Source organism: Echinops telfairi, unplaced genomic scaffold (genome assembly GCF_000313985.2).
Source record: "Echinops telfairi isolate 266 unplaced genomic scaffold, ASM31398v2 ScPeMD7_9;HRSCAF=40, whole genome shotgun sequence".
Classification (NCBI taxonomy): Eukaryota; Metazoa; Chordata; class Mammalia; order Afrosoricida; family Tenrecidae; genus Echinops; species Echinops telfairi.
Genome location: NW_022103906.1, coordinates 3,093,169 through 3,113,290, shown reverse-complemented (window position 1 = coordinate 3,113,290; position 20,122 = coordinate 3,093,169).

The following is a 20,122-nucleotide window of genomic DNA, read 5'->3' as shown; positions in this document are numbered from 1 at the left end:
AATAAGGGCTCTCACCCTAATTTAAGGCAGAACATAACACAGAGAAGAAGGCAAACAGAAATGAAAGAAATCACTTCCATTTCACGTCAGTATGAAGGCGAATAGCAGACAAAAAGAGTTTAATGTGAAGCCAAGCAAACTCCTCACAACTGTCAAAACCAGAAAATTTCAAGAAGTTTCATAAGGTGGGGATGGACAACAGAACAGTGGGTGAAGGGAGACGTTGGACAGGGCAAGATATGTCAAAATAATAATTTATAAATTATCAAGGGTTCATGAGGGAGGGGGGAACAGGAAGCGAGGGGGAAAAATGAGGAGCTGATGCCATGGATTTAAGTGGAGAGCAAATGTTTTGTGAATGATGAGGGCAATGAATGGACAAATGTACAAATGTGGTTTACACAACTGATGTGTGTATGGATTGTGATAAGAGTTGTATGAGCCTCTAATAAAATGATTAAAAAATACTATTTTTAGTATTCAAAAATGTAAGATACATTACATTTAAGTAACTCACTATTACATTTAATCACACTCAATTCAATGATTAAAATTAGAATAGACATTGCCATCTAGTGAATGTGACTTTATAGAACAGTGAGTCCTACAAGGTGAGTTTCTGAGACTATAAATCTTTATGGAAGTAGAAAGCCTCATCATTCTCCTAATGAGCCTCTGGATGGTTTTGAACTTTGGATGTCGAGGTTAGCGGCCCATTGTAGAACCACTAAACCACCAGAGCTCCTAAAAATCACTAAGGATTCTGTGTAGTTGGTAACAAGAAGAGTCTCATTAGGGGTAAGGTTGACACCATGAACAGCCACACTGACTGGGTGACACCAACGCTCACGATGCCACTGAGTTTCATGAGTGTTTCTTGCCTCTCATATGGACCTCGGCGAGCTGAAGCCTCCCTGGAGGGTTTCCTCCCCTATAACATGCACACCATGATCCAGAGCGAGGCCGTTTGTGTGAAAACGCCCTTCTTTTATGCAAATTATCTCATACACTGGTTTCCTATATGCATTATATGCTGGGAGTGCTATTTTCAGGAAAATATGGTATACATTATATATAAAGCCCTTCAGCCAGTGCTTAGTGCTTAACAGGAATAAATAATTGGATAATTGGACATTGGCATATTTGCTATAGTTGTAATAGTATAATAGCACATAATACATATAATATATAATATTATTTATCATTATAAATTAATAATGCTGATTTAAAACAGGAGACAGAATAATTATAATACTGGGGCTAACAACCAAGCAATAATAAAACCCATGGTAAAAGGATAACATAGTTCAATGTTCTCAATTATTTTGATCTCCTTGTTCTCCCCCAATTTCTGATTACCTCCCTAGGAACTAGTAAAAATATTAAAACTCAGATCGATAGTTCATTTTGTCTTACTGTTGTATCAATGAAAATATAACAGCGGCTGTGATAGCCTGTGTGATAACAGAATCTGTAAGAAAGAGTCAAGATGTGAAAGCAGCCAGATTGTCATGGTAATCAAGGCCCCATATTGCTGTAGCTGCTGTCCCTGTTCTGCCGTCATGCCCCTTGACCTCAACGCTACTGCTCTCTGCGTAGGACACTCGTCTTCTGTCCTCCAACACCAGCCTCTTCTTCTTCCTTCCCTCCATCTCCTAGCACTTTCAGGGTCAAGAAGATTGCTTTAGCAAATGAAATTTGGTGACCAAGCACCCCTCCACAAACTTTTGCCTAGCCTGAATGATTCCTTCCAGCAACTAAAAATATTGTCACAATGTCAGTGGCAACAAAGATGTGTGTCCATAACAGAGAGAAGTGCCATTAGCATATTTTAACAGGGCATTTTAATGTTTGTTTTGTTAGCTGAAATTTATTTCCATTAGGCACCCCATTGCATATTTTTCAATGTTAAGATTGAGCAAAGTTCTTAAATAGCAAGAGGTATAATTTCCTTCACTCCTCACTCAGAAGTTGGAGTTCACACTTCTTCTTATTTAACATCCTTTCAAAAGCCCCTCATGTTTGGAGCATTACTTTGTAAGACAGGTTTAGTGGATGGGAAGAGGGGTACAGAAAGGTCTATTTGAGAAGACCTCAAAGGAGAATATCGTTTGCGAGAGGGTCTGCACCAGGTGTGTACAGGCAGTGGCAGGTACAGAGACCACTCTGCTGCTCTACAGTCCTCACCGATGGCCTTCCTTTACCCTGCCTCCTTGCTGCTGTCCTCATCTAGCTTCCCGTGTGGTAAACCGAGCATAGATTCAAGAAACAGGAATATCATCTGTTCCTCATAAAGCCTTAAGCAAGTCCCCCTGTCACATGGTATTTTGGTTTCTCTTCTGGAAAATACTTGGCTGCTTTTAGACTGGAGGCATATATAAGAAGGGGCTTCCAAAGTTCATGGGAAAATTCCGTGAACACTTTATTCCATTTTTCCATGAGACATTTGAAGCCTCCTCTTAAATGTGTGAAAGCATATCATACTTGAAATGAACTAAACCAAAGTCAGCATCCTTTATTATGATCCCTTCTCTAAGTCACCATTTTCACATGCTCTTCCTATCACTCATGAGCTCTGCTGATCTTCATGGTACTAAGCAATGCTCCCAAAGACAAAATCCACTGCTTTACCAGGTACTTCCTGTTACCAAAGTATGCCCATTAAATGCGGGAAAACCAGTTTACAAGAAAACCCCAAATGGACAGGAATAAAATTTACTTTGTAATTGGAAGATCCATTAGGCTTTGCTTTCTCAGGATTTTCAATATATCCTCATTGAAAGATTTAGAAGGGCTGAGAGAGGAAAATCACTAATTAGATAGAAGACACATGTTAACTTTGGTTAAGAGAAAAATAATACACAATATAAGAAAATCAACACAGCAAAACCAAGGCAAAGAAAGATACTGAAAGGTAAAGAAAAGTAAAAGGCAACAATGGTAAATACTATGTTATACACAACAGTAAAAGCAATGGTAATAGCAAATAGTAATGGACAACTGGATATAAAGTAGTTCTGCAAGTTGATTAAGGGTAGGAGGTATGTGGGATTACAGCCACATGCATATGGAGGAATAGGAGTGGGTGTCCTACACACATGCTGCAAATATACCCATATATATCAAAGAACAATCTGTCCTGAAACACCTTAGCTATAATTAAACACCACCCAGACCTGGAATATTGGGCTCGGAGACTAGATATCTTGGGGACACCACGGTCAACTGTAAAGAACATAGGTCACAAAGGCAATGTTCTACATTCTTCTTTGGAGAATAGTGACTGGGGTCTTAGTTACTGGTGAGCAACCACCTAAGTAACAGATGTTGGTATTTTCCATCCAGAGTAAAGAGGAGAGAAGGAAACCAAGAATCGAGAAAGGAATTCGTCTAGAGGACTAATGAGTCATAGAAACCACACCCTTTACTAACTTTAGACCAGGAGAATTAGATGGTGCCCAGCTTCTAGCACTAGTCACTTTGACTGAGATCACAATAAAAAGCACAGATAGAGTGGAAGAAAAAAGTAGTGTAAAATTTCAATCAAGAAAACAAATATCAGAATTACTAATCTGAATGAAATTTGTGGAACCCCCTGAAAGTATGACCCTCAGGTACTCTTCTGGGTTACAAGTGAAGTCATTCCCAGAAACCACCTTTCAGCCATATAAAGATAGGCCTCGGAATTAAACGATAAACATCTGAAACCCAGAATTGATGAACCTATAGAGATAGCAAGTTGAAAAAAGTTTGTTTGTTGTTTTGGGTTTTTTTGTGGAGGGGGGTGGCCTCAGAGGAGGGGATTTGAAAAGGGACATGATGTCAAGGAGTCCAGGAGGAACGAGTATGTTTGGAAACTGATTATGGAAGCAATAGAGCAATTCTGCTTGACGTGATTAAGCTTTGGAATGGCATGGCATTAGTGTGAAATCCCAAGTGCTAATAAACGAAAAGCACAACAGCAGCTCACCCTCAGGAAGAGAACACAAAGGAGCTGTCGAGGGGTCTATCTAGGAAACAAATGCTTGGAAACTGATTGTGGTAGCAATTGTACAATTGTGCTGGGTGTGATTAAATTATGGAAAGATTATATGTATTAAATCACAATAAATAATAAATTAAACAAAAAAACAACATCTGAAAGAAAAATGCTCTTTAGAGCAATCAACCATTTGAGATCAAAATGGCAGATTTTCCCCAAAGTCAAAATTAAGAAAAGCAGAGGGGTCAGGCAAACTGGTGAAAGAGAAATGGGCAACCTGAGGCTAGAACGGGAAGTGTGTGGAACCACTGTGGGAATCGTAAACAATGTCACAGAACAATCCATGTATAAATCTCTGAGTTGGAAAATAATTTGCTTTATACACTTTCATCTAAACCAGTGGTTCTCAACCTGTGGGTCACGACCCCTTTGGGGGTTGAACGACCCTTTCATCTGGGTCCTCTGATTCATAAAAGTAGCAGAATTAAGTGGCAACGAAAATAGTTTTATGGTTGGGGGTCACCGCAACATGAACTGTATGAAAGTGTTGTGGCATTAGGAAGGTTGAGAACCACTGCTCTAAACCCTAGTATCCTATTTGTTAAGTGGATGATGGACTATGATTTTAAATAAGATATTCAGGGTTAAGTTATTGGAGGAAAGACTTTGCACTATTTGGATGATCATGATAATCATGTTAAATTATCATACTTATTACAGCTGAGAAATATTAAAAATTAGGTATCTAAACATTGAAATACAATAAAGGGTTTAGAATCTATCCACTTCAAGCAAGCTGAGACAGCAAGCCTGGGCATGATGTTTTGAGGTGGATTGAACATGTGTGGTCAGGCACTTGTAGACACTTTAAAAAATGAACAGAAAACTCTCATATAGAGCTGACAGAGAGAGGAGCAACCAGAGCCCTCCAACCCACCTTGTATCAGCTAGGAAAAAACAAAGAGGGAGATGCAACAAAACACATTTTAGCAACAACAGAGCAAAACACCAGTGTAGTGCCCAGGAGTCGCCGGGGTGCATGGCATGATACAAAAGTGATACTGCCAAATATCTAAGGAAGTTCAGGACAAAAGGAATTTTGCTGACTTTGATGGTTATATGAGAAGAACAAAACTGACTCGGGACAACTGTCAGCTATACCAGGACCCCTTTAGAATGCCTGTTGGTAGTTACACTGTACTTTCTTCTGTGCTACAGAGAGAAGTTGTTTTAAACAATCTGATCGCCAGTTTTCCTGGTAGTAATAAACTGACAATACCAAGTGTTTATCCTGAGGATAAGGGGAAGAGGGTGGATGAGGTGAGTTATCTTTCTGCACCCCAACTTGGCATATAGAACCAACAAATCAGTACACTCACCTATTCTTTTTTTATTTCTTTTAATCATTTTATTAGGGGCTCATACAACTCTTATCACAATCCGTACAGACACACTCACCTGTTCCACAAGTACTGAAATAATTCTGTGCAAAACACACTGCGGAAGCAATGCCAGGGCAACCAGAAAACAATCTTTCTTTTGAGGGGTTCAAATCCAATGTGGGTTTTTAGACAAACTCACCTCTCCCTTGGAGAGGGGCTCAAGAATGAAATCAAGCAACAAAGAATGTTTTAGCTCACTTACCAGGGAGGTAGATGACAACTTGCAAAATAAACAAGTCCAATGTTTCCCTATAATTTTTGGAGCCCAAGCTCCTCCGATGAGCTCTCTTCTAGATCTACGTGGGACTTCCACAATGAATATAATCTGTCTCTGAACTGGACTTTCTCTCTCACTCATTGCCAAAGAGCCAGTGCTGACTTACAGTGGGATAGTGGTTATCCATTGGGCTGGCGTCGGCAAGTTCGGCAGTGTGAGACAAGCAGCCACTCCACGAGAGAAAGAGCGGGCTGTCTACCCCAGTCTCGGAAAATCACAAGGAGAGTTGTATCCTGTTGAGTTGTATCCCTAGGGCCACCATGAGTCTGTATAGACTCAACAGCAATGAGTTTGGCTTTTTCCTTTTTATGTCTGAACGGCTCCTGATAAATAATAATGTAACTACATATATGGAAGAACTAGAAATGGTGACCTATGGAATATATCTAAGAAAAGATTGTTAACTTTGCAGAGTACACAATGAAAAAGGAATCAGAAATAATTTTTGATAATCCCATATGAATAATATCAAGTGTGTATGATTAGACATGGTATAATAATTTAGGAAGAACACACCTAAAGTACCTAACGGCAATTTTATCAGCCAAATGGTTGAAAACATACTGCAGGTGCCTACTTCTATAGCTATCAAAGGTAGAAGCAAAATCCCCTGTGCTGTGAGATAAGAGAGAAACTGAAGAGTCCTATGTGAATACGTGGCTTTCAGTCCCCACCAAATGCAGCGCATTTTCACCAGCTTACGGGAAGAGGAAAGCAGCTCACAATTGCTGTCCTCGAGGCAGACAGGCAGTCACGTTCCCCCTGGATACTAGTCATAGGAAGATGCAAATTTTACTACCAGCTGTTCTCTAGAACTGATCGTGAATAAAAGAATGACCTAATAATCACATTTCTGATGACTACTGTTTCTTTTAAAATAACGTACTGAGTCAGAGTTTTAAACAGAAGCTTCAATGAATGCCAGTTTCTATCCAAAGGAGCATAAGGAAGAATAATGTTGTATTCTAAACTGAGAGTGAACAAAGGAAGTACACAATTAGTATGTGGAGGTGTATTTATTCAGAAATACCCCTGCACATGTTATGCACTGAGTCTGAAGAACACACTGTGTGGAGGTATTTGGTTTAATCACAAGACCCACACACCAGCGAAACAGTAGATTCATAGTACCTTTGAAAACTATATTCCTGTATCTCCTATGATAATTTGATATGCTTGGGTATACAATGCTCCTGCATGAATCCATCCTGCATGAGTGTGTCCACTTTACTCATTCTTACAAATATTTGTGCCATTGCAGATTACTATAGGATACAGTACGGATCTATATGCAAGGGGAGAAGAAATAATGTTTTATATTTTGGGCAGGGCTCAATTTTTATAGATTGAGTATACTGAGAACCCCCTTTCAGCCTGCCTCCATGCAGTGTCTTTTGGAAAAGCAATGCCAGTTTAAGGCACGGATATTAAAAACTCACTCATTTTAAAAGAAAGCTTACAAATAAAAATGCATTTAAATAAAAGTGAAATCATTTTAAAAAACAAAAGTGCATACTGTTTGGAAGGCAAGCCTGCCGGTTTCACAAGATTAGAGTGGAGAACTAAAGACTGGCCCCGAATGCAGACTTCCCTCACTCAGCATTGCAGTTTAAAAAGACCTGGTACCTGCCACACAGAGTCTACATCTTCAGGACACCCTGTTCCACTTTGAACACTGCTACTAAAATCACCGACTTTCAGCTTACTCACTTTCATTTTACCCATAAGTAAATTAGAATGATTTAATAAAAAAAAATTAACTTGCAAATGCCATCCGCTACATTAGGGCTGCAAATTGAGGGAGCGAATTAAACTAGTAAAATAATCAAGTATCCATCTGGTGGATATCTGATCGCACTGGTGATCTGAAACCTCCTTGTATGTGCAGTTACTCAAAAGAAAACTGCTCTTGCGCACAAGCCCCATGAAAGGTTCCCATGTGCTAATTGCCCTTTTGAGGAATCTTGCTGCCCTTTCGTGTGGCGCTCTCCTTTAGATGAGTGGCACTGGTGATAAGGAAGCCTTGGTTAGCACTTGTTGCTAAGTAAAATGTGTGACTCACAAAGCCGGGAGAATGTCCTACTGATTCGTTATATTCTGGGAACAAAAAGGCCACTAAAGATTCCATCTTCACACTACAGATCTATATGGAAATACACCTGAGCTCGAGGAGGTGAAATTATGAATGAAATAGTCCATAGTCACACAAATATGGGCAAACCAATAGCAGTTTCTCATTGGACATGCTCAGTCCTGTGCAGAGTATAGCATTTATGGAAGATATTGTGGTCACTTATAACAGCAAGTTTTAAGAAAAGTTACTGCCTAAATGTCTGTGTTAGTAATAAATCACTTTGTTAAATTTTTGTTTCACTGGAAAGGGTTTAAATACTACTATTTAGGGGCTTGCATGTTTTTTGCACAAGGTAAAGAAAAAAGAATAAAAACCCCAACATTGAGAAGAAAAAGCCTTGAAAAAAAGATCTGATCTTCCCCTTTCAATACCGGCAGGCACCAGGCACTTGTTACAAAGTTCCCCACTGCTAAACCCTCATGAGTGGTATGAGCTCGTGAGCGACTGAGGCTTTCCGGGGACCCTTGTCAAAGCGTGTGTACTCCAAAGCACGCTTTCTGCCAAATCTCAGCAATTCCACTACACTGAAAACACTGGCTCTCCCGATGACACAGAAGGCAGCTGCTCGGTCAGCACCAAACCTCGGAACCTCTTGCCGTGGAAGAGGTCTGGTTTTTGATAGTTTGTGGTTCCAGCAGCAGCGCTTCACAGTATCTTAGTCAAATATCTTTTCCTTTCTCTCTTATTCTTTTTAATGCCATTGATAAGAAGCGTTGAATCTTTCGCTGCACCAGGCACTACAAAGGAAGCTCTCCTTATAGGCTTTTCTCTTCATTGCTTGCATATAAAATCACAGCTTTTTAATAACTGCAGGTCCCTGGATTTACTAATACCCAAAGGAATGTTGAAATCAGCAGCCCAGCTGCTGCAGCTTTGCTATAAAAAATGGAGAGCGAGCCAGAATAGTTCTTGCATTATAAATTGCTCTGGTATTCAGTGATTATTGGAATAATGCTTAATTGGACACTGAACTTGTCTTCTTAGAATTACAGCAGTGTAGTTCTAGACTCGCTTTGCAAGCCCTTTTCCCAAACCCTCCATGGCAATTAAGATACTCCCTAGATTGCAGTAATATCAGTCCCCTCATCTGCTATTATAACGTCTATCGAGAGATGAGTATTTTACTTATAAAAACAGTGCAATCTATGGTTTGGAGAGAGAAGTGATGAAGAAAAAAAAATACAGAAAACCTTGTGCAAAGTACCGATGGGAAAGGAGCTATTGGAGATTAACTAGTTTGTTGCTAATTCGCTCGTTATTGTCTACCTGCTGCCACGGTACTAGGGTAAGTATACATTGAAAACACAAAAAGTAAGAAATGAGTCATCCTTGACTTACCGAGGAAATACTCCCGCTGGACTGCTTGCAGCATCCAAATGGAAAGAGCAGGAGGCTTCTCACAAAACAGGGAAATGTGCACTCAGAGGCAGGTTCAAAATCATTGCAAAGGAAAGAGGACAGAGACGAGAAAGTATGTATCCAAGGATCTGGTTAGTCACAGTGTGGACTAGTCTGCCACAGGGCTCTCTGCAAAACAAGTACACTGCAGCACAGTGGCAGGCATAGGATTGCAATGCATGTCCCATATATTCAAGCATAATAGAAAACATGGATCTGGAGTTTATTTCATGTGGATGTGGGGGCTGTTTGCTACAGAGGAGAAAAAGGAGGCTCTTTTCTCGAAATAGAATTAGCCATGGAGATTGATGCCTTAATTATCGTGCAATATGATCCCCCAGGATATCAATTACAGAAAGCAGGTGCCTCTATCTCCTGTTTTTTCTCAGATAAATGTCTATAATCTCATTTCACAAATGATCCCTATTTAGACAGGAGCCACCTATTGTGATGATATCATTTGCTCTAGTAGCCATAAATGGGCAACTTCCTTGGGAACGTCACAGCCACTGACGACATGGGGCTGTGTCGGAGTGAGTGGCAGGCTGGTCGGAGTGGCTCCCCCATCCACCCCAAGCAGTTTTTACTAATGATGTAGCAATGTTGCCTGAAGTCCGAAAAAGTTAGAAATGAAGGGGAAAACCCTCTACTAACCCTGCTTAGTCGAGCCACTAAACAACTCCTTGTGGGGAAGCAAGCACAAACTACAGACAAGAAAAGACAAGAGTAGAACTGGGGAAGTCGCCAACATCGATAAAACAACCCACAACTGTCTTCATCTGGCAGTTTCTTGATAGAAAAGAAAATGTAAATACTTCCTCTTGAAATGAATGTTTGGCATCTTTTTATTGCTGTGATCTTTAAAATACTGAGCCTTTATCCCTTTGTACCTCAAGCTTTCAATTAACTTTACAGTATAAAATTCATGTTTGTAAGGAGGGATTAAAACTAGGCAAAGGTGTTGTAAATGGGAGATTGTGATCTTTCTATGAATTCTGTAGCTTAAGTTGTAACCAAACTTAGCAATTTGTGTTCCATTGTGTTGTGTTCATTTCTAACAAAACAGTGTTCTCAAAGTCAACATTTTAATAGCCAATGAGTTAAGACTGAGTTATATTTAACTGTTAGTTCTCATTTTCAGTACTTGGGGGAAAAATCATATGATGAAAATCAAGTGCAAAAGAAAGATTATCAATATGGGGTCAAAATGTGGAGATAGTGTGGGAAGTATTCAGGCATATTTTCAAGCTAAAAATCTTCTGAGATTTCCCAGTAATAAATCCAGTGACTGGATTAGGTCACCTGGAACTGGCATTGTTTCTCCCTAACTTGTTCACCATTATTCAATTTCATTGTGAATGCTGGTACCAAGTTTACAGAATAAATGAAATGCTAATGTGGTCAGCTACCTTCGAGTTGGCTGCCAACTCACAGTGACCCATGCACAACAGTATGAAATCCTGATGGGTCCCGTGCCACCCTGTAAGCTTCTGCAGATCTAACAGTGGGGATCCACAGGGTTTTCACGGGCTCATTGTTAGTAAAACACCAGGCCTTTCTTCCTAGCCCACTCAGTCTAGAAATTCCACTGAAATCTGTTTAGCTTCAAAGCAACATGTGGCTACTCTATGGGTGCCCAAGCCACGAATCAACCCAGGTCTCACACAAAAGGCAAGAATTCTACAACTAACTGCCAATGTCTTTCAATTAAATTCACCTAGTATGTCATTGGAAAATATATCTTCTGGATAAATTATTTATTCTGGAAAAGATTTCCTCTGGAAAAATGTCTCCTCATTGAGTTATTATTGAGACTACTCACCACAAAGAAGTTTCCATGAGCTGAATCTTATGCACAATTCATAAATACTCACATATTACACAATGTGAAAGTATCAAAACACAAGTATAGTTCAAAAAGTGTCTGGAAAAATTCCATTTCCATGAACTTTTTGAAGCCCCCTTATATACTGGAACCTAGGTCTCCTTTCGTTTGGATGACCAATATCAATAGCCAACCCATCTTGTTTAATTTACCGACAAACCATGCTATTCTATGCACTATTTAGAAGACAAACAGACGCAGACTGGAAGGCACCGACTCTCACGTATGGGACTACCGCATATGCCCTAAAACATGTCAAGGAGTTTTTTTCACTCAGTTATTTCTCCTACAACATTTTATGACTGACATCACAGAGAAACACTTCAGGCAAAAGAATAAGACTCTTGAAAAGTTACTTCCTGTTCCACAAATTATAACAACTGTTGTCTGGATGCTCTCTTTAGCATTTATTGATTTATTTATTTTTGTACCCCAGAAATTTAAAAGAAGGAGGAGGAGTGGGAGGAGGAGGAGAAGTCCTTGAGTGAATTGCAACCCACAATGACCTGACATCACAGAGTACAGTTACCCAATAGGGTTCCCAAAGCTGTACATCTTTAGACAAGGAGACCCCCACACCTTTCTCCTTGTGAAGAAGACGTGGCGTCAAAGCAGCTACATCTCAGCAACCGAGCACTTAGCCGCTGCACTGTGAGGGCTCTTGCCAGAGACCATGAGTATTCTGAAACCTCTCACTTTTATTTTGCGTTACTGTCAATTCTCTCTTGTGGCCACCCTTTCTGTGACATGGCAGAACTTCTCCATTGTTTCTGTTTTCTCTCTTTCCTGGCCGTGGTCTTTACAGAAGCAGCTCTTACTGGCTTTTCTTTCGTGACCCCACTGGATAGATTATTGAGTGCCAACCCTTCAATCAATCCATTCAATCAATGTATGCTATTGACCCCAATAAAAAGTAATAAACAGAATAATTTGCATTGTTGTAGCCTTCTTAGTCTTCCTTGCTCTATCATACTCTTCCTCCTACCTGAAATGCCTTCCCCAGTTGTGCGCACCACCTCTCTCTGGTGGATCCTCTGCTTGCGTGCACACTCACACACAGCAGAATTCCCGGATCACATCAGGGGTGCCATAGGAAAACATGTGATACTGAGCATAAGGACATGGTATTCCTGTTTATATATTCAACAAATAGTATTGAGGACATACCATGTGGGAGCAAAGTTGCAAATCTATAGCAGAGAACAATACAAACAAACAAACAAACAAAATAAAAACATCCCCTCCCTTCATGAGGTGTATGGCGTAAAAGAGAGAGAGAAGGACAATAAATAAGGACTTCTAATAGGTTACTTTTAAAAGATGCTAGGATGTACTGGGTTTTACTCACTCCTTTATCATAACACCCTTATAACTTTGGTGGTATTTTTACACAAATTCCCATATGGTGTAACTTAGGGGCAACTTCTATATGCCATATTAGGTAACAAGGCATGGCCCAGGTATTTGATCTTCTAGTAACATGTAAATCAGAATAAAGGACAAAATTAAAATAGTCCTGGGAGTCACAAGGCTGGCTGTGTCATGGTGGGGCTTGATGGTCTTTTTGGAAGCCAGATAGAAAGAGGCTTCAGAGCTCTAAGTGCTGGTGTGTGGGAGGAAAAGGGTGTTAAAGCCCCTTTCCATCAGAATGAGAGTTCTGTTCGTATGTCTTCACAACAGCAGCAACCTCCCCAGAGCTTGTCTGCTTGACACACACTTTGACCCTTGGATGCTAAGTGAATGTTTCCTGAATTGAATTTACCCCTTCCAAGCTTTTCAATACAGATTTACATGAGTTCGTTTGAGATAGTATATTATCATCATGAGGTTACTGAGGCTCCAGTGTGTTTAGTAACTTGGATAGAGTCTCACCAAAGTTTGTCTCTTGATTCCCAAACCAGTGGTTCCAGAAGTGGATTTTAAGTATCACTTCTAACATTGGTTAGTGTTTTAACATACTGTATTAGTCTAGGTACTTTAGAGAAACATATCCACAGCAACTCATGTATAAGAGAGTTTTACGTAAAGAAAGTGTGCATCACAAAAACATCCCAACCCAATGCTGCCCAAGCCCACAAGTCCAACATTAACCCATTAACCCAACACCAGTCCACAAAGTCCTCCACCTCACAAAACAGAGGCAATGATGCTGACTGCAGGAAGAAAGTTGAGTCAATGAATGAATAAGCATCTCAGCTAGCAGGGGTCTCCACACGGCTGCTCCAGCACCCAGGGCTGCATCGGGATAGGTCCATGTGGCTTCTCCTTGGGGATGTCTTGTAGGAAGTCAATCTTGCAAGCTGAAGCAGGGAACTGCTAAGGCAGCTGCACCCTGGTGTGACCATCACAAAGCAAGAGACCCAAGAACTAGAAAGGCGAGGCTCACCACCCATTTATCCCTCTGCCTTTCAATTAGCCCCACATGTGATTATTGGCCAGGTTGGCACAATTAACTAACTCACATACCTATACTAAAGCCCTGATGGCTTAGTGGTCTTGAGTTTGACTGATACCTGCAAAGTCAGCCGTTCAAAACTACCAGTGGCTCCACAGCAGAAAGATGGGGGTTTCTACTGAAGATTTTTATACTATAGAAAATCTTTTTTAGAAGTGACTAAAGGAAATCTAATTTAGGTACCACTCAATAGATGTTATCAAAATGCTTTTAGACTAAACCTAATATGTCTCTTGTGACTTCCTCCTCATGGACACTTGAGTTCTTCTTGTTGAACTAGATGTAACCATTTATATTGGCACAATATATTCCAAGGCTGGTCTGAGAACTGTTTTACAAATAGATTTAAGCCCAGTCTTAGAATTAGATGCATGGCTAGTCATAGAACCTGATGCTTGATAAGGTTTCATAATTTAATTTGGGCTTCTGTAGTCATGCTACCTAACTCTGGCATCAGTTTAAATCCTTGGCTCCCTATGGAAATTCAGGATTTCCCTCAGAATCCAATGGAAGAGAACGATCTGCTTGAGGAATAGCATGCAAACCGAAAAGAGGACAGATTTTCACAAAATGATTAAAGTGAGATCAGTGTTAGTAAATTAGGCCAATGATTCATGGAAATCCACCACTATATTTAATGACTCCACATAACATTCCATTTTGGAAGATAATATAGGCATCTAAAATTACTAAGTTTAAGTAAAAGCACATAGTCAATGATTTTTCTTTTCATAGTTTCAAGTGGAACAACAAAGAAAAAGAATTCTTTCATGCTTGTTTATGTCTTTAAGAAGTGGGTTTAAGAACTGTTAAATAATTGAATCCAAATCTCCATATTTTTTGTCTTATTTATCCAGCTTTGAACATTAAAGCTTTGACAAGTGCTTTGTTTTGCTACATCAAATTAAATATGAACTTTATTTGTTTTCTTCATAACATGTTTTAACCTCTACTGTTAGTACCCATGAATATAGTCACAAATTTTAAAGACAAAAGGGCACAAGCTGTTTTTGAAAAAATCACATCTACAGAAAATTACATCAGAGGCTCTCTTGTTTGCCTGTCATTGTTTCTATCTTTCAGAAGAAGTTTGCTATTTAAAATATAAGTATCATTAGAAATGAAAATATCATTAATATTGCAGGCAAATAAAATTATGCTAATAATAATTATAAAAATAGTTTCAGCAGTATATGGACAAGACATTGCCAGAAAGTTCAAGCTGGATTCCAATAGGACGTAGAAATAGCGGAAAGATTGCTGACATCAGATGAACCTTGGCAAAAAGCAGAAAGTTCCAGAGAGATGTTTACATATGTTTTATCAAATATACAAAAAGCATTGGATCCCAACAAATTCTGGACAACGTTTTGAAGGAAGGAAATTTCTGAACCTTTAATGTGGAGCCTGTGTTAGACCAAGAGGCTACCCTTAGACCAGTCTCCTGGAATACTGCAATGTTTCAAATGAGGAAAGGTGTGGGTCAAAAGTGTGTCCTCTCACCATATTTAATTCAATCTATGTACTGTACAAGTAACACAAGAAGTTGTAGCATTTGAAAAAGACATGGCAGCGGGATTGGAAGAAGATTGGAGCCTTCAGTATCAATTATATTTCAACTTGAAAAAAAAACAGCATGCCACACACAATGACCAATAAGCAGCACTATAATTCTCAGAGAAATGTTGAAGTTATGAAGAATTTCACTTTCCAGAAATCTACAATCAATGCCTACAAAAGCATTAGCCAAGAAATCAAAAGTCATCTTGCATTGGGCAAATCTGTAAAACATGGTATTTTCAGTCACCCTTTTACGCCTGTGAAAACTGAACACTAGAAAAGAAGCAAGAAGAATGCCTTGCACTGTAGTGAAAGGAAATAGCATCAACTATATCACGGACTTCTAAAAGCCTGGAATAAACACAGCCATCATGCTCCTTAATAGCAACGATGACAAGACTTCCTCCAAGGTCTTTTGTACTTGTTATCATGGGGGACCACTTTCTGGAGGAGGGAATCATGCTGATAAAGTAGAAAAGAGGAAAACCCTCAAAGCGATGGATTGACACAGCAGGTACAGAAGTGGATTCGAGCATAACAATTATAGTGAAGGTAGTGTTATTGGCCAGTGCTTTGCTCATTTAGACATAGAAGATTTTCTATGAAAATAAATGGACTCCATGGGACTTAAGAACAACACAAAACCTAAAATTCTAAACTACGTGCAAACAGGGAAAACCAAAGTAAGTCCAGAGATAGTCCAGCCAGTTAGTTGTTTTTCAACAAGTAAAAGAAAAAAATAGTAGTCAGATCTTTTAATACCAGTAGAAGAATAATTTGGTAACAAATGACTTAAACCTGTGTTTACACAGTTGTTGACATAGATAATCTAATAAAATTAAAACCATATAATCTTTTAATATTTAAATTAACATGAACTTCTGGTGTCTCATCAGTTAAAGGACTTAGCTGCCAAGCTAATAGTCGAGGGTTCATAAAAAGATGTGCTGCTCTGTTTCCTTAAAACATACAGACTCCATAAGCCTATTCACAGGGGTCTCTGTCAGCTGTAATGAAATGGGCTTGGTGCTTGGTTTTTAAACTAAAATTTTACTTATGAATTTAGAATTCATTTTAATTCACTCATTTTCTTAATTAGCTGTATAATAAACTCCAATCACTGCCACCAAGCTTATTCTGACTCCTACTTGACCCTACAGGACAGAGTAGAACTGCTCAGATGGTTTACAAGGGTATAAAACTTTACAGGAGGAGAAAGCCTCATCTTTCTCCCATGGAGTAGCTAGTGGGCTTGAACTGCTGACCTTGTGATTACCAGCCCAAGTCAACACCATCTAAGTAATATAAATCCATAATTGTTTTTCCTAACTATGCATATATAATTGGGGCTTCTAAGTATCCTAGTCTCAACTTACTATATTGAATACTATTATTTTTCTAATCATTTTATTGGAAGTTCATACAGCTCTCATCACAATACATACATGCATCCATTGAGCCAAGCACATTTGTACATTTGTTGCCATCATCATTCTCAGAACATTTTCTTTCTACTTGAGCCATTGGTATCAGCTCTTCATTTCTCCCCCCTCCCTCCTGCACCTTCCCTCACTCCCGAACCCTTGATAATTTATAAATTGTTATTATTTTTTCATGTCTTGAACTGACTGATGTCTCCCTTCTCCCACTTTTCTGTTGTCCGTCCCCCAAGGAGGGGGTTATATGTAGATCCTTGTATCAGTCACCACTTTCTCCCCCACCCCCACTTTTCCCTTCCCCTCCTGGTATCGCTACTCTCATTGTTGGTCTTGAGGGGGTTATCTGTCCTGGATTCCCTGTGTTTCCAGCTCTTATCCTATATGTACATGGGTACAGATAAGAATTGAATACTTTTAATGCTTCCTAAAACAACACTTTCCATTAATAATTCTACAATTCATAACCTCCAAATTCATTGTCAACTCATAGCAACTCTACAGGGAGAGGGTAGAATAGCACCTGTGTGTTTCTGACACTGTAACTCTTTAAAGGAGTAGAAAACCTCATCTTTCTCAGCAGAGAGATCGGTGGTTTCAAATTGCTGACCTAGAGGTTTGTGACCAGTTATGCCACCATGGCTCCTTTTAATTTAACAACAGAAAGCCATTTTTCACAGGAAAAATTAAACATCTTAAGGTAGTATTTATCAAACTGAGGAATGGACCTCTTCCTTTAGGGCCATTAGTTCTTGAGTTTAACAAACACTCATTATCTTCATGAGGCTGGCTTTCTTTCTTTTTTATCATTTTAGTAGGGGCTCATACAACTCTTATCACAATCCATACACACATCAATTGTGTAAAGCGCATTTGTACATTCATTGCCCTCATCATTCTCAAAACATTTCCTCTCCACTTAAACCCCCGGCATTAGGTCCTCATTTCCCCCCTTCCTTCCCGCTACCCCCTCCCTCATGAGCCCTTGATAGTTTATAAATTGTTATTTTGTCATATCTTGCCCTGTCCGACGTCTCCCTTCACCCACTTTTCTGTTGCCCATCCCCCAGGGAGGAGGTCACATGTAGTTCCTTGTAACCGGTTCCCTCTTTCCTTCCCACTCTCCCTCTACCCTCCCTGTTTCACCACTCACACCACTGGTCCTGTAGGGCTCATTTGCCCTGAATTCCCTGTGCTTCCAGTTCCTATCTGTACCAGTGTACATCCTCTGGTCTAGCCAGACTTGCAAGGTCGAATTCGAGTCATGGTAGTGGGAGCAGGGTGGAAACATTTAGGAACTTGAGGAAAGTTGTATTTTTCATCATTGCTACATCACACCTTGACTGGCTTGTCTCCTCCCCGAGACCCCTCTGCAAGGGGATCTCCAGTGGCCTACTAATGGGCTTTGGGTCTCCACTCCGCACTCCCCACATCATTCACTAAGGGAAAGATTTTTTGTTCTGATGATGCCTTATACCTAATCCCTTCGACACCTCATGGTTGCATAGGCCGGTGTGCTTCCTCCATGTGGGCTTTGTTGCTTCTGAGCTTGATGGCCGCTTGATTACCTTCAAGCCTTTAAGACCCCAGACGCTATACTTTTTGATAGCCAGGCACCATCAGCTTTCTTTGCCACCTTTGTTTATGCACCCATTTGTCTTCAGTGATCTGTTCGACACCTCATGATCCCATAGGCTGATATGTTGTTCCATGCTGTCTTTCTATGTACTTTCACACTTATATTTTGTTGGCATTCATTAGAAAATAAAGGAAAAGGAGATTAACTGATCATTAATATTTATTGAAATTAACAAGGAATTAATCATTCTCAGGCACTTAAAAAAGTGTCATGGAAATAATTGTGTTTATTCACTACATCCAGTATGACATACATGCTATCGTTCTCATTGTGCTATAGAAAAAAATGAGATTGTTTCCAATTAGTTAACTTGTGCAGTCTCAGGTAAATCCTGCATTATTTATAGATGATGTCAACTGTAGCAGGATGCTAGCAAGACTCCTTATAGTTAGATCCACATTTTTTATGGCTAAACTATTATTCTTGAATGCTTTCACCCAGCGTTGGATTTCATTACATACATTTTAGAATTCATGGTTGGGGCCTTGTTGGGGACTTTATAATAGTTCATGCCCAAGAAAGGAGTTGCTGGATGTCGTCGGTTGTTAAGCAACTACCAGCGTGAAGGTGGCCACTGGAACCCACACAGAGGAGCCTTAGGTTTTAGGCTCAGTGATCAGTTTCTCAAAGTCTTGAAAGTCTCTAAATTCCTGTGGAGTAGGTTTATGCTGTGCACATGGGATGGGCACAAGACATGAAAACAACAAAGCAGGCAAGAAGTATAGAAAATATCCTCAAAGATGCAGAAAACAATAAACTTAGAAAAGATGAGAAACTATTGGTGGAAGCTGAAGTGGCTTAGAAAAAAGAATCACATCATCATATTATGAGCTGCTTTAAAGCCTTGGAAAGCATACTTGAAAGTGAAAGAATTAGAGTAGACAGATATTGAATTCATTATGCACTCAACTTCGTACTCTTACACTGTGATAAGAGACTTCGTAAGGTTCAAGATCTTCCTAAAGTTGAAGACCACCATATTACATCTTTCTATCTATTCTCTCCTGTAGTCAAACAAGAATTATTGTCCCTATCAAAGTATAAAGATTAAGAAACTAGGGTCTATGACAATTTTAAATATTTTACCCACATCTATGAATTAGAAATCAAGATTAAATCCCACATTTGTCTGATTTGGGCGCTCTCTTCTCTGTCTTTTAAATTTCCTTAATGGAACACCCTATTACTGTATGTATACTGTTGGAAGTACAGATTCGTTGACTTTTAGGGAAAGTCCCAGCTGGGGAGCTTAATCTGCATTGCACTGGAAGATGGCCAACCAACATGGGAACTAAATCAAAGGGGCTGTTTCTGGTGCCATATAATAATCTGAGGAGTTAAACGACTTTTGGCTTGAGGTCTTTAACAGAAATAGTTTCCAATAACTATGATATGAACGATTTGTGCTTATGATTTATTGTAAATAATGTAGATTTTAAGTCTAATATATATCATCTGAACTACATGAAAACCTAACATATTCATAGATAGAGAACCTGAATTTCATTAGCATTTAATGCCGGAAGCCTAGACTTACAGAACCAAATCACTGACCTTATGATTTCAGACAAAGGCAAGAAATCAACTTGCCATTTTAACAATAATTACATCTTCTTTTGGCACCCTAAATATATATTTAATATTTATAAACCATAAGCAATAATACTTTCTGACTACCAAAAGAGATTTTTCACTTGACCTAACAGAATGGGATAAAAAACAAATGTAAAGGTTCAAGTTCTTTAAAACCAGCTAAAAAGAAAATAGTTTTGTTTTATTTAAATATTCATTCATTAACTAGGAAGTCCTGTGCATACATCTTAAGAGCAAAATGACAAATTACTGTGCATCTTCTATTTAATTGTATATTGATAAGTAATTTATAGTTATCAGGAAAAATCTATGCATTTTTAA